General features: G+C 35.8%; 1 protein-coding gene across 3 annotated transcripts in view; it reads left to right on the top strand.

Moving 5' to 3' along the window:
* LOC147078130 (kelch-like protein 36) overlaps positions 1-25,862 on the top strand; it is a 130,665-nt gene that overhangs the window by 49,389 nt on the left and 55,414 nt on the right. The gene's annotated exons all lie outside the window — the stretch shown is intronic.

The following is a 25,862-nucleotide window of genomic DNA, read 5'->3' as shown; positions in this document are numbered from 1 at the left end:
AAACCTTTTAATACAAACCTTCGCTCTGTGGAGGCCCATACCCCCGTTTCAGACGGGACACCGGTGTCGCGCTCGTATATAATAAGGATGCTTTTGTTTTCGAATAAAAGGACCTTTGTATTATGTTTATGAACGCCCCGAGCTAATGAGTCAAAGCGTGTCCGATACACTTTCCGTCGGCCGCTACATTCTCAAACCGCCGATACACATGTTTTATGACCGCAGCCAGTTTTAATGTTTTAATTTATATCGCGAAATTATGCGTTGACTCATTAGCTCTGGGCGTTCATAAACATAATACAAAGGCCCCTTTATTCGAATACAAAGGCCTCCTTATTATAAACGAGCGCGACACCGGTGTCCCGTCTGAAACTATGGGCCTCCACAGAGCGAAGGTTTTGTATTAACAGGTATTCTTTTTACGAGAAATGTATGTCAGCCACTTGCTCAACCTATCAGGTCCATATTCTGACTCATACATTAACTGATAAACAATATGTGTACTTGCCAGACCCAGGATTCGAACCTGGGACCCACGACGCTAAAGCCGCGCGACCATCGTATCATTGAATATACAATAAATAAAAAAAATTGCGACAGAGCCATCTGTGTCAGCTATTGTATACATACGATTATTTTGAAGGATTTCACATATATTTTGTATGACGGTCGGGTCACGTGACATTAGCTTTGTCTACCGAAATGTATGTAATACGGTAGGCTTGAACAACAAAGCCTTAAACCTTTGCGCATAATATTATTGCCTATGACCAAAATAATTAATAATAATTAAAAAAAAATATTTCTCTGGCATTCAATCACATATAAATCTTGATTGTTTTTAAAAATAAAAAATCATTTTATCTCATGATTTTTATTTATCAGTTAGTTCAGGCATTAACATCTAACATTATTTATTAGGTTATTTATCATGTCGAGATATGGAGAAACGCTATTTTGATTTGTAAGATTTGTGATCTACATTGGATAAAACATCTGATAATGTAACTATGTCATTCGTCAATGTTATAATTATATAAGTATTTTTTTGAAATGTCTAATTTTACGGGTGAAATAGTAAATTGTTCTGTAACAGACCGCATCTTAGAGATAGGATCATCAGGGAGCCTATTCATAAGTACTAGTAATATCGTATTATCTTCATATTTCCTTTACCTGCCAAGTATGCTCTTCTTCTCTAATCTCCACGCCCGCCTCTTTCCAAAACTCCCCTTTCGCCACTGATGTCCATATATGACGTAAAGTGGTTATCGGTAAATGTTCACGATCAAAGGAAGGCGAATAATTATTCAACTACATAGGTACTTAATATTTCCAAAATACACCAATAATTTGAATAAACACTTTTGTACTTGTGGACGATTGCATGCTTATTAAATTTTCACATTTGTCAATTACACCGGTCGTGGGATTCTACCTTTACGCGAACATTGGGTGAATAAAAAAATATGAATTATGCTTATTATATTTTAATTGATTTAAATTTTGTACTATTCCATTTGAGTAACTCAGTAAGTCAAATAGAATAATACATACTAACCTTAATCCATTTGAATGGAAATCATGGTCGATAGTATTAATATTAAGAGCATACTTCAGTGAAACGGCAAATAATTTTCAACTATAGGCGCGACGAAATTTCGGACTGGCTGCCAATCGGAGAGCGATAGTCGACCTGTTTGCACGTCAATTTGTTTTGTGATCGTGGCGTCGAGGGAATATATTCTTAAATCGTGTAAAGATGACTAAAAAACGTTCCGCATGTACTTGAAAAAGAAAACATGTCAATGAATATACTATTATTATTACGAATATAATAATAAACATCACATGAAAAGGACGCATGTTGAATTTTTATGACAAATTATATTTCGTTCGACTCGCGTCATTTGCACAATCCGCGCATCGCCTAGTATCGATCTTTTTAGACCATGCCTCAGCTGAGGTATAGCCTTAAGAAAATTCGGGTGTGTTTATATGCCCAGCGCAATGTACAGGATAACCTCTTACTATTACTCAATGGCGAAGGGTGGATGTAGGCTGTTAAGGTCCGCCATAAATAGTGCACACGAAACTTTGCCAGTCATACATATTTATTTTCTTGGAAATAAGACTACGGTTTACAGTCGGTGTTGGTTAGTTTTTAAAATTCAATTAAACTAACAAAGTTTAATGTGCAATATTTATGCCGGATCTTAACAGCCTACCTCCACCCTTCGCTACTTCGAATATTACTATCAACCGCCAAAGATGCTAGATTTCAATAGTTTATTGACCCTTTCCAATACTGACGGAAAAATAAATTTGATATTATCATTATTTCAATGAAAATTTAATCAACATTCCGCTAATAATTTTTTTTTATTCGTAACGCGCAATAATTTAGAATTTGCAAGGCGCAATTGTATCGATTACAATAACGTAGTAGTTAGTCTAATGGTAAAATTTGAATACTAAGGTGTATTCTATCTACTCACTAATAGGATATGCTTTTTTATTTTTGAGAAAACTTTCAGACATTTAAAAATGTTTTTTTAACACGGGAGCTACTACGTCATACTTTATTTTTATTACATCAGCAAAATACGTAGACAATCTTTCATCGATGTACAATAATTAATCATTCTGCTTGCAACGCAATAGATTCTCGTGTCCTGCTTAAATTTTAATACGGGGTACACAAAATGTGTTCTCCTGTCGGTTTAAATTTTAATTGGGCGGGAGACGGCTTATTTTGCTGTGTGATACTCAATGACATTTAATATGTCATTGGTGATACTCACAAAAAGAGCTTGAATCACCTGCATACTATCCACTCATCTTATACAGAATTTAAAAAAAAACAAATGAATATCACATCTACTGTCACTTACATACTACGTTCATAATATGACAATTTATTATTTAATGTCAGAAAGTGTCTTTCTGTTATTATTATTGTTTGTAACTAAAAACCAACTAATTACAAACATAATCACGGCTGACCTGTTAATTAATATGTAATCACCACATTTAAATATCATGTTAATTATATCTAATAGCCAATTTATACAAACGCGCCAGTCGCGGTGTCAGCACTAAATGAGTTAAGAACGGTGGGTATGTATAAGCCATAGATGAAAATGGAACGCGAGATATCGAAAAGTGTCTTAACAGGACAACGTCGGTTTTCGCGATGTCATAAATACTTCTTGTTCACGTGTTAAAACTGTGCACTAACAAGCCCCTGCTGTGCAGTTAATCATACTTAAGTTATCAAATGAGGAACGCCTCCAAATTTATCGTTCATTTTACGCTTCCGTGGTGTACGGATCTATTTTTCATTTACATAATTTTGCTTTTTATAATACAAAAAAAATGTCTAAAACCGTCAGGAGTGATGTTAGAACTATTATTAGTAAACTTTTGACCCCTTTGATCTAAGGGTTGCAATACTGAATTTAAATGCCAATACCGGTATTTCGATATTTCCTTTTGAATACTGTATTCGTAAAACAATTGAAAAACAACAGAAGCATCTAATAAATATATAGGTACCTAAATGTGTAAAAATCTCTTTAAAATATTAATATTTTATAGCACGTGTCATTGCTGGTCACCAAGGACGATGAAGAGCCACGGAAGTAAACCAGACATCGCGTAACCCGACAAAATAATACAGTCCTGTTAAGTCCTTTATGTAAATTAATACGTCATATTGTTTCCACTTCCATCGGATTGTCTGATTTTTTAAACCGGTATACCTTTATCGAAAAATACTGGAATACCGTTTTGACATACCGTTATTGCAATCCCTACTTTTATCTCGAAGCTTCCAACCGAATCTAGGCTCAATGGGAAAAGCTTTTTCATTCGGTCCGTTGAGACTGTTGAGAGTGTTGCAAGCAAACTGTGGAGAATTATTAAAATCAAATAGGTACCTTAGACTATATATTATACATTCAAATACCTCCCGCTAAACTAGAACAGGTTTTTCCGTATTATTATTTACATACCTACATAATATTTGTTTCTTCTGAGCACGTGTAATCTTTATTTACTTATTCAAGTCAAGCGATAATATTTATATATACCTTATCGCCTCCATTGTTCATTCTACATTGTATATCTTTTTAGTTTAGTATTCATTCTTAATTAATTAGTGTTTGTTTGTTTGTACACGTGATGGTAACCTAATTGAAATTATATAAGACCTTACACGCGGTATGATATTTACCGGTCTTCTGTGTTAGCAAATCGTCACCCAGCTTTATCTTATTGTTTAATCTATTCATTGAGATAAAACCATGATTCAAATTTGACAACTACATTAACCGTGCCAAAGTGATTTCGTTGTGGTCACCGCAATGCCAGAAGAATCTGCCCTTCTACTCAGTATTTTGATAACTTCCCATGGCCTAAAGTGCCCTAAAGCGTTGGATCAATATAATATGACAGTACATAGTCTGCCATCAAATTTAATAACAGTGAGTTACCCCCGTTTCAGACGGGACACCGGTGTCGCGCTCGTATATAATAAGGAGTCCTTTGTATTCGAATAAAGGAGCCATTGTATTATGTTTATGAACGCCCAGAGCTAATGAGTCAACGCATAATTTCGCGATATAAATTAGAACATAAAACTGGCTGCGGTCATAAAAACATGTGTATCGGCGGCTTGAGAATGTAGCGGCCGACGGAAAAGTGTACCGGACACGCGTTGACTCATTAGCTCTGAGGCGTTCATTAACATAATATAGAGGCTCTTTTATTCGCATACAAAGGCCTCCTATATTATATACGAGCGCGACACCGGTGTCGCGCTCGTATATAATAAGGATGCTTTTGTTTTCGAATAAAAGGATCTTTGTATTATGTTAATGAACGCCCCGAGCTAATGAGTTAAAGCGTGTCCGGTACACTTTTCCGTCGGCCGCTTCATTCTCAAGCCGCCGATACACATGTTTTATGACCGCAGCCAGTTTTATGTTCTAATTTGTAAGTTTTTCTAAGTTGACTCATTAGCTCCGGGGCGTTTATAAACATAATACAAAGGCCCCTTTATTCGAATACAAAGGCCTTCTATATTATATCTAGCGCGACACCGGTGTCCCGTCTGAAACGGGCCTTTCCTCATATTAGGTGCATAGTAGTTATATGACTCAAATTTTTTACACAACATGTCAACAATCAATAAAGCAATTGAATGAGATAATCAACCGTTATGTTAATTAAAATAAAATACAATATTTATAGTAAATACTTCATTCAAATAATTAACAAATTAACGATAAGAAAATAACCGTTTTCATATTGCTAATAACGTCTACAAATTTAAAATATTATATGTTTCTTTTTAAATCGTGATAATATATATGCCCAATGTTAATATTTTTGATAAAATATACAAATAACAAACAACTTCCCATACGTTTTTACAACAATGTTAGGTTATGGTTATTTTATGAGGGCAGCATAGGAGACCACAACTACACATTACCTACGCGGTAGCGAAAAAGAATTTTCAAAAGTCGATTTTTTTTCATTCTGACAAGATATAAATGGTGTGCCTAAATTTTTGCGCATTTAACTAGCGGTCTTTGAACGATATGTTGGGATTTGACGGTTTACATGTTTCACTCCGTACTGAGATAAACTTAAATTCTGTATCGGAAAAACCTGTTTGTTGAGACGTCATTTCTAATTTATATGGACAAATTCTGAGCATTCAAATAGTTTGTTGCGTTGTCGGGCAAACGAGGTTTGCTCTCGTCAGGGTTTTATTACATCAGAATCAACCACAAACCCTAATGCAGGCCGACCAAGCTTTGGATCCATGTAGTAGGGTAAGTATGGGAAACTGCAAAGAAAAAATAAATTACCGTACGCCAGCGATTTCCAAACCGGGTGGCGCGGAAAGTTTAACACAATTAATATAGACACAGGTTTGCAGTTTGCAAATGCATAGTTTATAAAACGGCCGCTAGTTATAAACTACACAAAAACAGTCCTATAAAAGGGTGTTTGCAAAATATGGAGACTAATTTTATAATACCTCACTTCAATGCTATTGTGATGCGCGCTGGATATCTCGTGAAAAATATGAAATAAAAGGGTCAAATCATAATGTTGAAATTTGAGGAAAACTTCTCTAACGATAATTTTGTTTTTAAACTTGTCTATTTATTTGGTTGAAATTAAAAAAAAAAATGAGTGAATAAATTAATGCAAGGACCATTAATGCTGATAAAGACAAAGTGAAGGCATTCATAAAAAATTGGAGCTTTGGAAATCAAAATTACAAAAAAATTATTTCACCATGTTTCCACTTTTAAATAATTTCTGCGCCATATATATTCGTTACAGGTCTCTTAAATATGTGGTTGTGCGTTGCAATTTAACGTGCTACCTATATTATGATGATTGATGTACTTAAATAAATAGTAACTCCTGTGTATAATTTAGGAAACACTACATTAGAGCACCACACTGCCCTTAACCTCAGCGATAGGTAGGTGGGTCTTGGTCCTGGCCTGGGGGCCTGCTTGAGGTGGGGCCCACGAATCCATTTGTCAATGGACGATGATGAATTTGGATTAACTACTATTGACATTGATTGTGCTAATAAACAAGCACATTCATCGCATGAAAAACAAATTAATTTAAAAATGAATATAATATAAGTAGTAAAACCTTGTTAATTTTTATATTTTTTTTCATTCTTGTATTAGTACTCACGTTGTTGACCATTTAAAAAGGTGTCTCTATTATTTAATGAAATAAAGGGGGGGCTAGGCGCCAAGGTTATTTTTTTTAAAGGGAGGCGTAGTAACATAAAGTTTGGAAAGCACTGCCGTACGCTATCCTCAGAATAATGTTAAATATGGTACGCCTATTTTGTTTGATTTAAAACCATTTCACAGCTGATAAAGCATGTAATAATAATACATAAGTGTATTTTCACTATCGCTTAATGTCGGTAGTGTGCCTAGGCATAAAGCTCACCAAAGCGGCGCTCGGTGCGCTCACTACGAAGTAGGCCCCCTCCCACCCGCGCATTACCCTTCACCTATGTAATAAGGGGCACAAGAAGCACAAAATAATTATTATTATCAGCGTCTCTCATAACAAAGCAATAAAAATATTATTAAATATTATTTTCGTTAATTCGTCCCGCTGAGAAGCCAAACATGGTGAATCATGGGGCGGGCGGGCACAATGCGTCGTCGAATCCAGTGTGCGCTGGCGTGTTTGATTACGTTGTATTTTCGATGATTTACGCACCACTTGTGAAATTTTGCGCGAGTGCCCCACTCGCTGCGTTAAGCGGGTTGTACGCCTAAATGTGCTAAAGAAGCGATAATCAGTTAAGTAGCATTAATAATTAAATTTCGAATTCTGGGTCTGGCAAGTTCAAAATATATTGTTTTTCAATTTGTCTATGAGTCAAGAGTATAGACCATAGGTTAAACAAGTGGCTGACATCTGTTTCTCGTAAAAACTAAATCTGCTGATACAAACGTCCACTCTGTGGAGGCCCATATAATCTTATTAGATCGGACATGGTAAAATAAGAAGAATAATTTAATTTTAACTATATCATAATATTGTAAATGATTGCTGAAAATTTAATTCCTATTATAGTTTACACACCTAATTACACCCAATTAGTGTTAATCCGACTACCAAATAAGTTAACTTCTGTACACTAATAAATTGTGTTATTTATTATTCTACGACCTTTCCCTCGTGTTACAAAGTAACTATAGCTAAGTAATAAATAGCTTCTTGGTAAATGGCTCCTGCATATTGTGGCTAGGGTTGCCAACCGTCCCGGAATGGAATTTACTACACGGGATACCGGTTAGATCGTATGTATCCGGGGACGAAAAATGCGCCGGGATTTTAGAGAAATCCGCCTATATTTATAAGATCCCGCTCTTTAAAAGAGTTTTTTAGTACATTTTGGGAATTCGTCGATAATGAGCATAAGATGTAACTAAAAGATACGGCTTTTACATTTTGTTTTTGAATGGAGCGCGTGATATAATTGGCTAATGTAGAGAGCTTACTTTCTATACAAAATAATAATGATTTAGAGATTTACGGTTACCAACATCGCTATACAGGATACATGTACCATGCCATACAATCGTGTCTGCAAAATTATACTTATACAGTTAGTCCTAGCGCTCGAAATGGAAAAGTTTACGAACCGGAGCGTTCGACAATTTCCTGAAGATATTAACATAGTTATCGAAGTTTATGTGTATTTTATAAAAATAAAAAAATGTGTTAGATTTTTTATTATATGACATATCTAGTTTAGACGGTGAAATTAATTTTTCCTCGAGACGGAGCGATAACTCTACCGATATCACGAACCGGATCGGCGCCCCGGTCCATTTCGAGCCCTGGTTCGTCGTCTCACAGTTTATTGTGAGCTATTTTATTAGAAATAGACGGCCGTGTGGCATTGAAATCAAATTAATGTTAAAATAAAAAAACTTAATAAAACTCACCGGCATAAGAACCGGAAAGGGATAGAGTGATAGACAGAAGAAACTAGGAGCAGATACACATAAATTAGAAATATAATCATAACGTACCTATATAACATTCTAAATGATTCAAAACTGGGCTAGCACGTAGGTGCTCGTGAAATACTCCATGAACAAGGCGTCATTTTTTAGGTCAGGTAAAACGTATACTGTCGAACAACATCTTGGCTACGTGTTAATACTGTGAACTAACAAGCTCCTCCCATTTAGTCGACGACAGCGCCTTGCGGCTTGTGCCTAAATCTTCTCTTTGGACAGTAGTATATACGTCATACGAGCTTACGGCTCTTCAGAACGGTCGACTATTCCGTGGATGGGCTAAAAATGGGATCAAATCAGCTATCAACGTAAAAACTCAATTAAAATAGAATTAACAAACATAACTTTACTTTGTAGCAAAACCATTATAGTGGACTTATCATATTGTATTCCTATTTTATGCCGTCTACCATAGAAAATAATCAGGAAAAAGTTCAATTTTGGAACTAGACAGTTTTGGAAGAAAAACCGTTTCATGTAAGAGAAGAGGTCCCGGAATTGTGTCAACCCTAATTGTAGGTGAGAAAAATAACTGTATATAATTAATTGACTGCTACATTTTTAAACACATTAAACATTACTGTTAATAATTCATTCGCGGATATAGACAAAGTATATTTTTTAATGCTCTCCGTAACGGCTTGAAACCGGTATCGCCGACGGTTCATTTGTCATTTTCTCGATCGAACTATTCGTCTGGCCCACTGCCAGCGCGTTTTCGTGAGTGGATGCATCCCGGTTCGATGAACGTTTCACTTTTTCACATCTCGGCGCATGCGCGAATCCACATGCACCAGTCTGCAGATGACCGACCAATAATAAATACTTACGAATCGATTCATTGAGTGATTTTGTATACTCTCCAATGTTATTTCATACAATGTAAACAAACACATTGCTAATCTAGTACGAGCCAAAGTTTAATATCAACTATCAAGTAATCCATCGTGAGGCAACTACATCAGTACTTGCCTAATTTACGCATTGATCGAGCGATCGTACATGGCTTCGTCCTCGTGAAATAGGGAAAGAAAAAATAAACAGATATGCACAACGAAGAAATAAACCAGTGATGGCGAACCTATAGCATTTTGCATGGCACGCCAATGTTTTCTTTTGAAGAGAAAAAAATACCTTTTTACAATTTTTTTTACAAATAATGACGAAATAGCCATGCGTGTTTTCTGTTCTGTTTTTTAATATATATTTTTTATCAATAATATTAATTATCAATCGATGCGCAAACTAAAGCGACGAAATTCATGCATAAATGACAGATTATGGTCATACTCTTCAAGAATAAGCATTACGTTTGGTTTAAATATATAATTGCATAGTTCGGTCTTTAAGAATTTATTGATTAATGAAGATAATCGCTAAAAATGGAAAACCATTAATGATATTATATGAAAGAAGCGTGGTTAACATGCTCCCACGATCTCTTTAAAAAAAATTAAAACAAGGAAAAAAACATTCAAAGAATAAAAGATATGCCTTCTTCGGCTAGAAACACTGAGAAAGATAGAGTCTAAAGAGCTCAATTGTAGTTTTTAAACTTTTTTTTAATAGGATTCTTAAAAACTATTTTTTTTTTTCGTTTTTTCCCCCATGAAACACTCCTCGGTAGGCACCTACGTCAGACAGTTGAATAATAAATAATATTTGGGAAATTTTGGCTCGCGTACGTAAAAAGTTTTGCAAACCCTGAAATATACTAATTGTAGTATTAATTCTTCGATTTCTAGGCGCGCGCTTCTCAACCTGCGTATCATCTCATATTATTCAAACTGCGTCATTTTCCATAAGTTCGTTTTGAGATATCGAGAATCGGTATGAATATATTATACTTGACTATGATGATACCTATAATACAGTCAAGCTGTGCAAATTTCGTCAATATTGGTCCAGTAGTTTTTCAGTTAAACTGGAACAGGCATAAATATAAAAAAAACTAGCGCATTTTGTGTTTAGGTATCAGGTCAATAGTCAAAACGTTGATTGAATGCAGATTCTTCATTTTTTGCGCAGGTGCAATTTCTTCTACTGCGCACAAATTGCATAGGGCAATTTTGCGGTTTCTATTTCCAACTTCTCCAACAGCCTATCGCATGGGTTCCCAACCTGATTTTCACCAGGAGCACATTTATAGCCAAAAATCTAACGGCGGGTACATTTTTTCCACTGAAATTTAGACAGATATAATATATCACAAATATATATATTAGTTCTATTGTTTTTAACAATTCGTTGTCAATATCTCTGTATTAATGAAGTATTAAATATTGTCTAAAAATATTAATACCTAACGAAACAGATTTGTAATCACAGAACAGATAATAAATAGAATTCCGATGGACAATATTCAATATGAAATAATGAGAAAACTTTTGAAAAGATGAGAAATTTTTATTACATACTAATAAAATTCAATCCGTGTGATTTTCCGGAAATCCGGATTCTGTAACAAATCTATCAACCCTAATTCTGGAGGAGAAAAAATTAGAGAAAACTGAGTGGACCAAAAAATTACTTGAGCTCTGCCAAAAAAAAAGTTGGATATTAGTTAATTTAAAACTTTAAAAAGATCTCAACTTTTATTCAGGACGATTTTTATTTTTCTGACAGACGAAAATTAAAACAATAAAAGCTCATTAAGTACATTAATTCCGGGGAGAAATTGACAATAGTGAATAAAAATCTAAAAGATGTCCAGAACCCCAATATATTCTTTTACATTTTGATACAGGGTTTTGAATGTGTGAGTGTCCTACGAAAATGAAACACGCATTATGCACGTGCAATAGTGTGTGTAATACACCAATAATAAATGAGCGTCAATACATAAACCGAGAGCGGTAAATTGTCAGTATTCGACGTATGACGTATTCTTGACACGTGTTTATCCCGGATGCTTCCTTACTCGAGATCGGTTACATGCTACTCCTTACCCGTTAGGTATTTCAGTTCCCATTATTTCTGAGTTCCCTGGGTAAGTATAATGAACGTCTTATGCAAAAAATAATGAGATTTGAATTAATGGGATATTATATGGCATTGGATTTCTTCAATAAAACTTTCATAGTTAAGAATGTATATGGATATTCATATTCTTAAACAGTCAATTGAGTCGCGATCTGTATTTCAATTTTATTATACTCATTGTTGAAAATGATACTTATACAAGTCCGTGGGCGCACACAAACATGCTCAAAGGTGCACCTACACAGGGTTGTAAATCCCTAACATATTGCATCGCTTTCTCTCGATCGTCACCCGACTGTGACTAATTTGCTATCAAAACTATCAAACGTTACGCTGATGTTAATAAATTCATTTTACCACCAAATTGATTATTTTAATACGTTTTATTATAAACATTCGTTTGTTTTTTTTTGATATATTAAATTGATTACAAAATGTAAATGATATATCATTCAAATGTCATATTGGTTTAAGTATCTTTTTTTTTTGTTTTGTCGGTCAATAGTTTTTTTTACAGACGCATAACTGAAATTGATACGACATTGAAATTACGTAATTTTCAGTGTTGCCACTTGCCACTCGACAAAAATGATTGTAATTGAGACGTTCAAACAAAACATTGCGGGAAAATGGTATTTTCCGAAAAGTCAAACCATATTATTATTGTGGTCGCCGTTGTGAAAAATTCAATGCAAAGGTCACCCCAAACACTGCTCGAAGAAACGGTTTTTATATTCTGGGTCACCTTTAACCCGTTAATTCCTTCGATATGGATGACAGTATCGATTCTGCTAAGCCAAAGGGCTTCGGTAACAATTAATAACTCATTTTTTAATGCAGTTTGCTAGAATTTTATTGGATTCGTTACATGGCTGAGCGGTAACGTGTCGGCTGATGATTTCGTGAGCTCTGAGTCTGGAAAGTTCACATGTTATTTTTTTTCTGTGTTTTGAACCTAGATTGTGGACCTTATACGTTGATCAAGTTACTCACATCCATTTCTCATGAAAACGAACATCTCTTAATACTATCTCCACTCTCTGGAGGCCCATAATTAATTATGATCTTCTTAGGATCGGCTTCCCGTAAACCGATTTATACCACAGATTTTTGTTTTTATGAGAAATGGATGGTAGCCACTTGCTCAACCTATTAGGTCCATACTCTTACTCAAACACAAATTGAAAAATAATATGTGTATCTGCCAGACCCAGGATTCGAACCTGGAACCCACGACGCTATAAGCCGACGCTTAAGCCGCTCTATGATCATGTGTTATCTTATCAGCTATTTCATCCAATTGTAATATTTTCTTTTTACTAAGTATATTATTTTTACGGTTTCTATACGAGTATTGCTAATGTAGTTGTATTATAAATAATCCATTCTTATTTATGTCGTAAACTGCAGTTTTTTTACAATAGACATGCGCCGTTTGTAAACAATTTAATTAATTAATTAATTAAATGTCCAATAGAAGGGTGAAGTGGGACCAAGTATTCTTTCATCATTGCTCTTTACAATTGAACGTTCCGAGAGTTCCATTCGTAGCCAGACAGATTGATGGCTTGCCACTTGCCTGCCTCACTTTATTTGTTTGTTTTGTACGAGGCTGCGGTATCCAGCTAGTTTGATATCCATTCCACGTGAGATGTTCGCGATAGCACTGTTATAAAGTTAATTTAACCCAAATGAGTATACTTTGTTTTTTTTTTGTTTTGAATCGGATAAACCCTGCGAAAACCAAGCCATAATAGATAATAGTAAAAAATACTCGTCTGTCTATAAAATATCTAAAATTATGCAATTAAATCATACATAACTTTTGATATTTTATAGATAGAATAATATTATTTTATCTATTATAGTTTGGTTATGCAGGCTTAATGAATTAATAAAAATAACTAACAATATGTATAATCAACTAAATATGAATGAAAAAGTCTTATCGCCCAAAATATACCAAAAGTATTATGGCTTGGTGGTTTAGGCAGGGCTTAATTTATTTTTAAAAACAAACCAACACCATCGTTCAATGAAAACTAATACGCATGGCTGACAAAAGTTTATTGTGGACTTATGTCGTATCTTAACAGCCTACCTCCACCCTTCGCCACTGACCTTTAGCCACTGAAAATCAGACGTGACAAAGAAAAATAAGAGTATTCCGAATCCTAATCATTGTAGCCATAATATTTACCAAGATTGATCGCTGCTGACCTTCGGTGTAGTAAATCTGGTAGTAGATGATGAGTAAACGTTCATACTTGAGGATGCCTGCATCAAGATGTGTGTCAATATAATCTGCAGTTGATAATATCATTAATATTTAATTGATAACGCTTTTATAATGAGCCTATCTGAGTGTCAGGCAGTCCACCTTGGCAAATGTCCACATCCCAGCTGCGGAAGTCTCCAAGACAGTTGACAGATGTAATTAATTACTCCGTGTCTTGGCGTGTCTTCTCTAGTGATGTACATTAAAAATATCAACCGGTTCTGTCAAATATTCATGCAGGTAGTTGATCATCATTCTCTTTAATATAATCCATCTACAACGTGGATATTTTTTGCCTATAATATCGATGATTTTTTTCCCCCGACCATGTCCGATCCTAATAAGATCATATGGGCCTCCACAGAGTGGAGGTTTGTATTAACAGATTTTGTTTTTATGATAAATGGATGTTCAGCCACTTGCTCAACCTATTAGGTCCATTTTCTGACTCATACACAAACTAAAAAAACAATATGTGTACTTGCCAAACCCTAGATTTGAACCTGGGACCTACGACGCCATAGGCCGACGCTTAAGCCGCGCGACCATCGATGAATTTATAGTATGAATATTCTTTTCTTTTATTGAGTTAAGGGAATTCATAAAATTCTTCATAAATAGTTGGTTACCTTAGCATTACATGGTGATTTTGGAGTTCACATGCCCTGTCTTGAGCAGGGAAGAGTAGCGCTCCTTCACTTTTCATATCCAAAGTAAATTCATTATATAATATTAAGTACCTGCAACTCAGTTCGTTGTAATTTTTTTCGTGAATTTTTATAAACTTCTCCTACCGTGTTCTTCTCATTGTACGATATGTAATAGCATCTTTATGGTGTCCTAAATAGAGTTTATGAGTCGTAGTTACATCCTCCACGAAGTCGCCGCAGCCATGAATCGCGTCTATTAGTTAGCATATCGTGTAAACATGTATCTCATTTAGCTTCCTACCTCATTAAGACCTGCTCCGTACTTTCAGCACTTCAAGACTACCTATCTCACAAGTGTTGTTGTATTTTCCAAATAATGCCATTCTGAGACGATTTCGTGAAGCATATTTCTTGCATAATATGAATTAAGTACATTTTTTTCTTTGTGGAGTTTGAAAAAACGCTCTCAATTTTGATTATATATCTGTGTCAATGTCTATTTTGTAACTGTTATGCGTAGTGTTGCATATTTTTCTCTAATTCAAAAATCCATTTATGAAATTGTGTCATTCTGTCTTAAATGAGAAAGACACTGGTAATGGTTCTTCTATTTCATATTTTTGGTGGTTAGCGAAATCCACACCCGCTCCTTAGTTCGAATATTTGGCACATCCAGGATTACCACACCAATGTATTCTTAATTCCTACAATCCTTTGAAACACTCGCAGAATCCTGAATGAATAGTTTGTATTCCTAGGATAACGGATTAGAAAAAAATATCTATTCCCATGGCATCTATGGTATTCCTCAAATCTGTACCATCGTCGTCAATATTTTAGAGTTCAGATCATTGCTTTGTCGATGGATTTTTTGTGAATTTATGAAAAATGTGGGCATATTAATTATACGCCTTGTCATTGAATATATTTGTATGCAGCTAAATCAAGCTTTGTTTACATTATTTTGATCAATTCATCTTCCACTTCACTTCAACTTTTTGATTTTGGTTTTAACACCACGTAGTTCTGCGCACGCTTTGGGTTGAACGCGTGTTTTGCACCTCGCCAACTTTACTGTCTATTTGTACGTCAAATGGTTTTTAAATTTTTCACGGGATTTTCAAAAAACTATAATAGTACACAACACATTATAGGATTTTTGACATATTTGGCGTACGATTATAATACAATATAATAATACACTTTTCGCAAAATCATTCGGTTCGCAATACTGGCGTGATGTTGAAAAGATGTCCATTGGTGATGGATCTACGTGCGCTAGCACTTTCATCACGAGAAACGGCCATTTTGAATCCGGGCTGAGGCCGGCTACGCATGCACTGCGATAAATTCATATATCGAACGATAAAATGCCATCATTATTATTGACTTCTTTTGTTTTCTTTACATGCCAATAATAAAGTTGTGACTTGCGAGAAAACATAACTTCTCATACTTTTCGTACATTTTAAAATTTCATATTTATCTACCGGTTCTTGACAACCGGACCGCCCATTTATAAGGCGAGCATCACTAATTATACGTCAACAGCCGTGCCCACTTTTTATAATAAATTTTGATAAATAATTTATGATTCATATGAAAAGTAGGTACATATTTTATAAAGCACGTGAGGAAATAACCACGTGGGCGCGATACAAAATTATATCGCATATTGTAGGTAAGTAGGTATCACCAAGTCTCAATAGATAGACTCATTGAGAATACCCACAATTATATCGACAGTATCTATGTCATAAATGTTGATGAAATTATTTTTGTTTACTTATTGGTTAGATACTAACTTGATTGATGTAAATTCCTCAGTTGGTAGTAATTTTTTTGGCGGCATTTGAAATATGTACTTCAGATACGTACCTACCGTAGTTTTTAGTTTATTATTAGAGCAAAATAAAGATGGATCGTTACTTAGTGGATAAAAGCACTCATCCAAAAAATTAAAAAATGTGAGATCGAATCCTACTCTGTCCAAAAAAATAATACACCGTCTGGCAAAAATCACATGTCGTTTTTTTATCTAAAGTACCTAATGGCAAAGTCGTTTGTTCAACGCGTGCTTGCTGCCTGTGCTCCTTTGTGGCTGTGAGACATTGCATCTTACTAAGCTTCAAAGGTCTCGGCTTTTGAGCTTTGAGAATCGATGTCTCCGCCGAATCTTAGAGGTACATTGGTACGACCGCGTTACAAACACTCGAGTTCGTGAGCGGACACAGCAGCCTTCGGTGATTGAGGTAATCACGAAGAGACGTGGCTTGGACGTATGTTCCGGATGCCTCCAGAGAGTGCGGCACTTGCCCTTGTGGCACAGCTTCAAGGGTTCCATCGCCGTGGCCGGCCCTCCCTCACCCTGCAGCGGTGCTACAAAAGCGATATATGCGCTGCAGGCCTGGCATGGTGGGAGGCGCGAGAGTTGGCGATGGACCGAGGGAAGTGGTGCGAAGTTCTGCTTGTCCTATGCCCCAATGCTGGGGCGTGATAAGATGAAAGAAAAAGAACAAGAAGAATTGCAAAATCATTCCCCATATTATGATCTTAGCTCTTTGGAAGACCCTATTATCCTCATGTCAATAAAGAAAAACCTACCACTACTTGTGGTCTTTCTCTTGTTCGTTTCTTCTCGACTAAGGATCGTAACCACTCTGAAATGCAGTCGTCTTGTGAGTCTTGTGACCAAGGTTCTCCATCTCTCACGGTCATCTAGTTCTCCCGAAGCAGATCAAAAGTTGCACCCAATAAGCTCTTTCTTCATCACCCCAGCACGCCGATGCTCTTCCATTGTTCCCCTGACCTGAAGGCTACCCAAAAACAACTGGCTGCATTCAAATGCAATACGAAATATACCTAAGTATTTCAATCTATGAACTACGTCAAATACGAGACTTGTAACATGTATTTCCATTCATGTATTGAACTAAGTTACATTGATATTTGGCAATAGTCGGGATGTTTACTATATTCTGCGCGCGAATAATTTGAATGTTTATTGACGTTACTCATTCTGATTTATCTTCAATAAGATAATACAAATACACCTACAAGAGAAATTAATCAGACAGATATGAGCGAAAGTTTTAACCGATGACTTACTTACAAAAAATATTTTGGCAGTGATTCATTAGAAAATAAATTAATAAAATATTATTTCCCACACATATCTCGTGCCATCGCTCCAAGTGCGCAAAGTGAGCTAAATGAGTCAATTAAAAATATTAGAATTATTTTCTACTTCTGTTTTATTCATGCCACTTTTTCTATGTTTTCTTTTGATTTTTTTCTACGTCGGTATGTCCGGGGTTTTTGGCATCTGTTGTGGGACACCTGTTGGAAGCAGCTGATTTTATATTCTTAGTCTCATTTGAATCCTTCTGTCATATTGCCATATAGCCAGGGGACTCGGAAATAATGGGAACTGAAATACCTAACGGGTAAGGAGAAGCAGGCAACCGATCTCGAGTAAGGAAGAATACGGAATAAATTTAAACACGTGTCAAAAATACGTCATACGTCGAATACTGACAACTGCTCTCGGTTTAAGCATTGACGCTCATTTAATTTTGGTGCATTACACACACTATTGCACGTCTATAATGCGTAGTTCATTTTCGTAGGACACTGACATATTCAATACCCTGCATCAAAATCTACTGTATTGGTATTAGCCTATCGGAATTCCATTTATTATCTGTCTTAGCCGTAGCCTTCATGAAAATAAATAAATCGTCTTTTGGACGCCTTAATTTGATAAATTAAATTTTATTAAAAACACACATAACAATAATATACTTAAGTATTATACATATATTATATACTTACTTAATATTATTTTTAACATAGCAACATGCCATGAGGCCCAATGATAGTAGTGCATTTAATTTAGTAATATAAGATAAACAATCGCAAACACCCAAGCGCTTTGAGAAAATGACAGATATATTGTAACCTTGTCGAGATCGAACTCGGGGCCCCCCGGATGAAAGACCAGTGACTTACGCACTGGGCTACGAATAAATTATCACTACACTATCTCGTACTTATCTATGCATTGAATTATTAAAATCATTATTACTATGGTTACCGATTGATGGGATTTCATATCAGTCAAGTACTTGTGGCTTATTGTGCTATGTTTAAAAATCAGTTAGGTACGTGCGCACACCTATTTTTTGTTGGAGGGGGGGGGATTGGTGCAGCATAAATATATTATTGCCCATAGATGTGTATTGCCACTACATAAATGCGCGTGCCCGTTCATGTTGTTCTAAACTCAACTCGCAAATTAAATGTTTGGACAGTGAACATCGCACAGTTTTGCGCGCTGTAATTAAAATAACCGATCCTTCCGATGAAAGGATAAATTACTCCAGCAAATATGTTCATATTTGCTCATTTACCGAAATTTTCACTTTTTTAATGAATGTTTAAAAAATATATTCAAAACTTGCGATAGCGAATATTGCTAGAAAATAGACATAGAGCATGAAGTTTCATAAATTTAATATAATATAAGCACACAGACAAATTAAAAACAAAACTACATAAGTAAAGTTATAAAACTAAATATTTGAAATCATAGATATATACATACTGAAATTTTACCTAAAAGTACATGGTTTAATATCGATGGCCGGGGAGAAAAATCACATAGGTAAGTCAATATTGCATGTTTTTCAGGACGCAGTCTGGTGACATTTTTTTAAAGAAATCTTTCCCTAATTTTTAAAAATTATCATTTCAAAATATGTCATTGATTTAAGCAACATTAATTAAATAGATACAATAAAAAATCTTTAAATTGGACTTACGTGATTGTTCCCCCCGGCCATCGATGTAGTACCCCGACTCGCTACAGACAGTGGGGTGGTAGGGATGGCTACGTCAATTTTGCGCGCCGTTTTACGCTTATACGTTTTTTTCTAATGGGGAGCAGACATCCGGCGGACGCCAGATACCTTGGCCAGGTGCCAGAGACGCGTCCCGACGCGAACATATTTCACGCCGAGCAAAAATATACTCGTACTTACGTTCTTTTATTAACAATGTATTGTCTAAGTTACTACATAGATTTGCATTTATTGTGCCAGCAATTTCATGCAATGTTTCGCAACCAATTCATATCATAATGAAAGTTGTAAACGGTTGGTGTTTTGCCTTTTATCAATGGAGTTTTTCGCTGTAGTATTTTGATTAATTAATATTATATGACGCATTTGATTACGGGATTAGCGTTTACTTATGTGATATTCAAACTACACCACCCACTAGTCTCAACCAGCGGCGGCTCCTCTAATACCATCCAAGTGCTACGCACTGCCTGCATTTTTGAAGACATCACTCAACTTTTCATTGTTATTCATATGTGTATCACTTCAGTCATTATACACTAAGATATCGTCGGTGTTTTGTAAAAAGGGCGAATCAACCATTTTGGCGAAATCGAGATTTTAATGAAAATACAATATGTACCCCACTAGCTTTGTTGTGTAAAAACGGCGAATTTTTATCTTCACATGAAAGTACTTAAAAACGATAATCGACTAAAATTAAATTAATTAAAATTACGAAATAAAAAGCAAATGTGACATATTAGGCCTTTTAAAATATTATATAATAATACCTATTATAATGACAGTGTTCTTTCTAAGCTTTATTATAAACTTGTTAGATATTTATAATCATATACAGGTAAAAAACAAATAAATGTCAAAAGTTAAAAATCCTCCTCCTGTAAAGTAGCATTTTGGTTAATTCGCCCTTTTTACAAAACACCGACGATATTATCTTAGCTTATTGACACGGCAGCCTTCGGTGATTAATGTTATCATGAAGAGACGCTTTACGACCTCTACGTGGCTAGGACAAGTGTTCCTGATGCCGCCAAAGAGTGTGACACTTCGTACCCTTATGGCACAGCTTCAAGGGTTCCGTTGCCATGGCCGGCCCTCCCTTACCCTGCAGCGGTGCTACAAAAGCGACCTACGTGCTGCATGTCTGACATGGCGGGAGACGCAAGAGTTGGCGTTGGACCGAGGGAAGTGGCGCGAACTTGTGCTTGCCCTATGCTCTAATGCTGGGTAAGGTAAACCATTGCGCACTACCTGAAATTGCTATTCTGAAGACCACCGGCCGCCACTGGTCTCAACGATGAGACTTGACAGTTTTCATTTGACTTTTCGGATCGTCAGTACAATTCGTCAATGTTTCTTTGCGTTAACGGTTAAAGTGTCTACGTATCATGTATCTGTCACTCGATTATCGAAACAATTGTGCATTGCAATTTTACATAGTTGGTTTAAAAAAAACAGTGGACACATCCCTACCTAAATATCAAAAGTAAATGAAGTCTGAAATTAGATCTTCATTAGCCACTGCTGCATGAAGGTCTCTTCTAGCTCCTTCCACTCTTCTCTCTGCCTAGTTCGTCGCTGCCGCGTATATTCACTAAACTGATTGAGTTAGTCCGGTCAATTGCCATTTCATCAGCTTGGCAACCTCTGGATTCTAGAACATCGCGAATTCTTCTTTGCTTAATTGTCCAATTGTTTCCTTTGTTGGGATTTCCGCGTTATGCTCAACATGCACATTTCCACGTAGCGCTACTTCTATAAGTACTGTAGAGGTTTTGTATGTTGTGTCATGTTGTTGTCTATAGACCATAGACAATGACGCAAACGGAAATGGAACAGTTATCATTGATGTTGTATATTGATTCCAAAGTATAATGTAAACCTTTCTACTCAAACTAAAATCAATAGGTATGACAATCATTTCTTAATGCCGTGTTATCCGAACTTTATCACCATAAAATAAAACCAAAAAAATACCAACTCGTATATTATTCATCACTTCCCGAACATATCCTATTCACACACAAGCCGCCATCTGAACTTAAACATAACATCGGGGGTAATAATAACTCTACATTCACCCCCCGATAGAACCTACCCATGTGGTAACTAACTAGTATGTAACTTGTGTAACCTTGTTAAAATGTGTCTTTTATTAAAACTAGATTCTGCTTAGCATATTATCGTATCATTTCGTTCGTCTAGCCGCCGTTTAACGAATGACCAGGTTATTTTTTTTTACTAACTGACAAATTATTATCACCAATCTTTTCAAGAATTGGGCGACGTTGACGGACACATGTTAGATTTAATCATTTCTGTGGAAAGAGATTTATATATTATTTAACATTAAATGTTGGTTTACTTTCAAAACTTATACCAGCACTCAGGTGTCTGCTTTCCACGAGACTGTCTTTTGGCCACCCGCCTGGCTTCCCACTGGAGTGAATTTAGTGCTTTTTCATTGGACATGTCCAATAATACAATTGGCCACCGGACAATGGCTCGAGATCTAAGCATTTCTTTTGTTGTTTTTGTCTAATAATAATATCTGAATTTAATTTAAAAGCGTAGTACGACATGTACCTAATTTATATTTTGCTTTTAGCTTTGTAATGAAACAGCTAGACAATTCTATAGCTTTTTGTGAACAGGAATATCGTTAAAATAAGGTAAATAATTGGCAAGCTACCGGGCTGTAGCCTAATAAATAGCTAGTAATATAATATAATAAACAACATAAAAGGATCATTTCATTAAATTGTAAAATCAATGGACATTTAAAATACGATTGTGTTTGACTAACAAACCGCCATTGTGGGTCAGGACAAATACTGTGTGGAATTGCAGGAAGGGATGGGAAGTTTTTGGCTAGAAGCTGGAAATGGATCCAGAGGGGATGCCATCCAGGCCCTCTACCTATCGCCAAGGCTAATTGCGATGTGTGATATGTGATGATCTACAGCAGTGTTCGCTAATTGGTATTTCGTGGAACCTCAGGTTTCCGCGAGGTAAAACTAAGCGTATTCCATGTATTTTTAAATAACTCCCTATTATCCAAATTATTGAGTGTTGGCACTCGTCATATTATGAAGCACTGATCGCATCTCCCTTCTGTGGTGGCCATGTAACATGCGACTCTTCGCCGTATTAGATAAATAAATAGCCATTTTTATTAGCCAGGAAACACTCTAAATATAATTATAAAATAAAATTCTACACGTGTATTATTTTACCAATCAGTATATCACAACAAATTGCATCGCATAGCCACATAGATATTTTAAAATGTTAAAACCCTTTTAGTAAAAATAGCGTCGCAGGCCACTTTTTTTTACTATTACAGCAAATTCGTGGTGCATGCTATCGTATTGCATGTTATCGTATTTAACTGGTCGACGCGCCACGTCGGGCCCCCAGGCCCTATCACATAAACGATGTCAGCACTTACCTATATCTCAAGTTTTTCGTGAGTCATACATAATGTGTTGTCAAACATCATTGACTAAATAAACTATGTACTTATGCCAGGCAAGAAAACATACCTACTAGATTTTCTCAATATTAAAGTTAAATTAAAATCATATGACGTATGAACATTGTTTTCGCGAGAAGAAATAGTAAAGTATTTTGTTTCGTAGCGTAATTAATTAATATTTTTTATGTATAATATGGCTTTTAATGTGCTGTTTATATTATCTAATATATAAAAATTAATATTTGTGTGTTTGTTTGTTCGTATTGAATTCGCAGCCACACCGTTCATCCGATTGCAATAAAACTTTGTAAACTTATTGCTTGCACTTGCGGGAAGAGTATAGGCTATACTAATATATAAAAATGAATGTCTGTCTGTCTGTATGTCTGTCTGTCTGTGTGTCTGTCCCGTATGCGTTCCTATACCATTCATCCGATTGCGATGAAATTTTGGTAAGTGGTTATATGCACACCCATGAAGGTTTCTGAATTAAAAAAAATCATCATCATCTTCTTCTTCTTCATTCAATTTTCTTTTATTCGTATGGTTCCTATACCATTCATCCGATTGCAATAAAATTTTGGTAAATGGTTGTATGCACACCCATTAAGGTTTCTAAATTAGAAAAATTATCATCTTCTTCTTCTTCATTCTATCTTCTTTTATTCGTATGGTTCCTATACCATTCATCCGATTGCGATGAAACCTTCGTCAGTTGTTGTGTTAACACCCGCAAAGGTTTCTGAAATAGTACAACCATCTTCTTCGTCTTCTTTTTCTTCATTCTATCTTCTTTTATTCGTATGGTCCCTATACCATTCATCCGATTGCAATGAAACTTCGTCAGTTGTTGTGGTAACACCCGCAATGGTTTTTGAATTAGTACAGCCATCTTCTTCTTCTTCTTCTATTCGTATGCGTTCTAATTCCATTCATCCGATTGCAATAAAATTTTCGTCAGTAATTGTGCCAACACCCGCGAGGTTTCTGAATTTTACAACCATCTTCTTCTTCTTCTTCATTCTATCTTCTTTTATTCGTATGGTCCTTATACCATTCATCCAATTGCAATGAAATTTTCGTCAGTAATTGTGCCAACACCCGCGAAGGTTTCTGAATTAGTACAACCATCTTCTTCTTCTATTATATCTTCTTCTATTCGTATGCGTTCCTATACCATTCATCCGATTGCAATGAAATTTTGATCAAGTGTTGTGCTCACGCCGCAAAGGTTTCTGAATTGATACAACTATTTTCTTTTTCTTCTATTCTATCTTCTTCTATTTGTATGCGTTCTTATACCATTCATCCGATTGCGATGAAATCTTGAACAATTGTTGTGAGCACGCCCGCAAAAGGTTCTGAATTAGTACAACCATCTTCTTCTTCTTCTATTCGTATGCGTTCCTATACCATTCATCCGATTGCAATGAAAATTTGATCAAGTGTTGTGTTTACGCCCGCAATCTGAATTGATACAACCATTTTCTTTTTCTTCTATTCTATCTTCTTCTATTCGTATGCGTTCTTATACCATTCATCCAACTGCGATGAAATTTTGACCAGTTGTTGTGCGCAAGCCCGCAAAGGTTTCTGAATTAGTACAACCATCTTCTTCTTCTATTCTATCTTCTTCTATTCGTATGCGTTCCTATACCATTCATCCGATTGCAATGAAATTTTGATCAAGTGTTGTGCTCACGCCGCAAAGGTTTCTGAATTGATACAACTATTTTCTTTTTCTTCTATTCTATCTTCTTCTATTTGTATGCGTTCTTATACCATTCATCCGATTGCGATGAAATCTTGAAAAATTGTTGTGAGCACGCCCGCGAAAGGTTCTGAATTAGTACAACCATCTTCTTCTTCTTCTATTCGTATGCGTTCCTATACCATTCATCCGATTGCAATGAAAATTTGATCAAGTGTTGTGTTTACGCCCGCAATCTAAATTGATACAACCATTTTCTTTTTCTTCTATTCTATCTTCTTCTATTCTATGCGTACTTATACCATTCATCCAACTGCAATGAAATTTTGACCAGTTGTTGTGCGCAAGCCCGCGAAGGTTTCTGAATTAGTACAACCATCTTCTTCTTCTTCTATTCGTATGCGTTCCTATACCATTCATCCGATTGCAATGAAACTTTGGTGAGTTGTCGTGCGCACGCCTGCAAAGGTTTCTGAATTAGTACAACCATCATCTTCTTCTTCTATTCGAATGCGTACTTACACCATTCATCCGATTGCAATGAAACTTTGGTGAGTTGTCGTGCGTATGCCCACGAAGGAATCGAACCCTGCATCTCCTACGGGTAAACGCCCCAACCGGCGCATTTTATCCAATATGCTACGGTGTGACATACTAATAGCGACAAATTTAAACTATTGGTCATTTGAATACCTACTCATTAGCGTTCTTCGAAATCAAGCTACTTTGGCAATCGGTTTTTGTTTCTTAAATCAAAGTAGGTAACTATTTTACTATTACTATAGATTACTAACCGACGTCGTGGAATTTCGAGCTTGCTCGATTAGCTTGATTTCGAAGAACGCTAATGAGTAGGTATTCAAATGACCAATAGTTTAAATTTGTTGCTATTAGTATGTCACACCGTAGCATATTGGATAAAATGCGCCGGTTGGGGCGTTTACCCGTAGGAGATGCAGGGTTCGATTCCCGGCCGGGTGGCTTACTTTTTTCAAAAAAGATTTTTTCTATTGGTTATAACATACTCTCTCAGAATGTGTTTTTCTAAATTAAATAATGTAGTAGCATTAGTTGCCTACTTGCAATTTGAATATTATGCACAATAACGTGTTTTCACATTATGAAAGAGTCATTTAACATTTTAACGCATGATTGATATGAAATGATCATTGATTGTAAATTTGTTTACATCGTTTGCTTTGGCCTACTTTTTATTTGTTTACTATGCCGATATGTGTGATATCCTGATATCATAAAACACGTGTGAAATGTCACGTACGCGTGTGTTCCACGTGGTT

Source organism: Rhyacophila brunnea, unplaced genomic scaffold (genome assembly GCF_057557595.1).
Source record: "Rhyacophila brunnea isolate RB1 unplaced genomic scaffold, BYU_Rbru_1.0 scaffold_12, whole genome shotgun sequence".
Lineage (NCBI taxonomy): Eukaryota > Metazoa > Arthropoda > Insecta > Trichoptera > Rhyacophilidae > Rhyacophila > Rhyacophila brunnea.
This window is presented reverse-complemented; position numbering and strand designations above follow the sequence as displayed.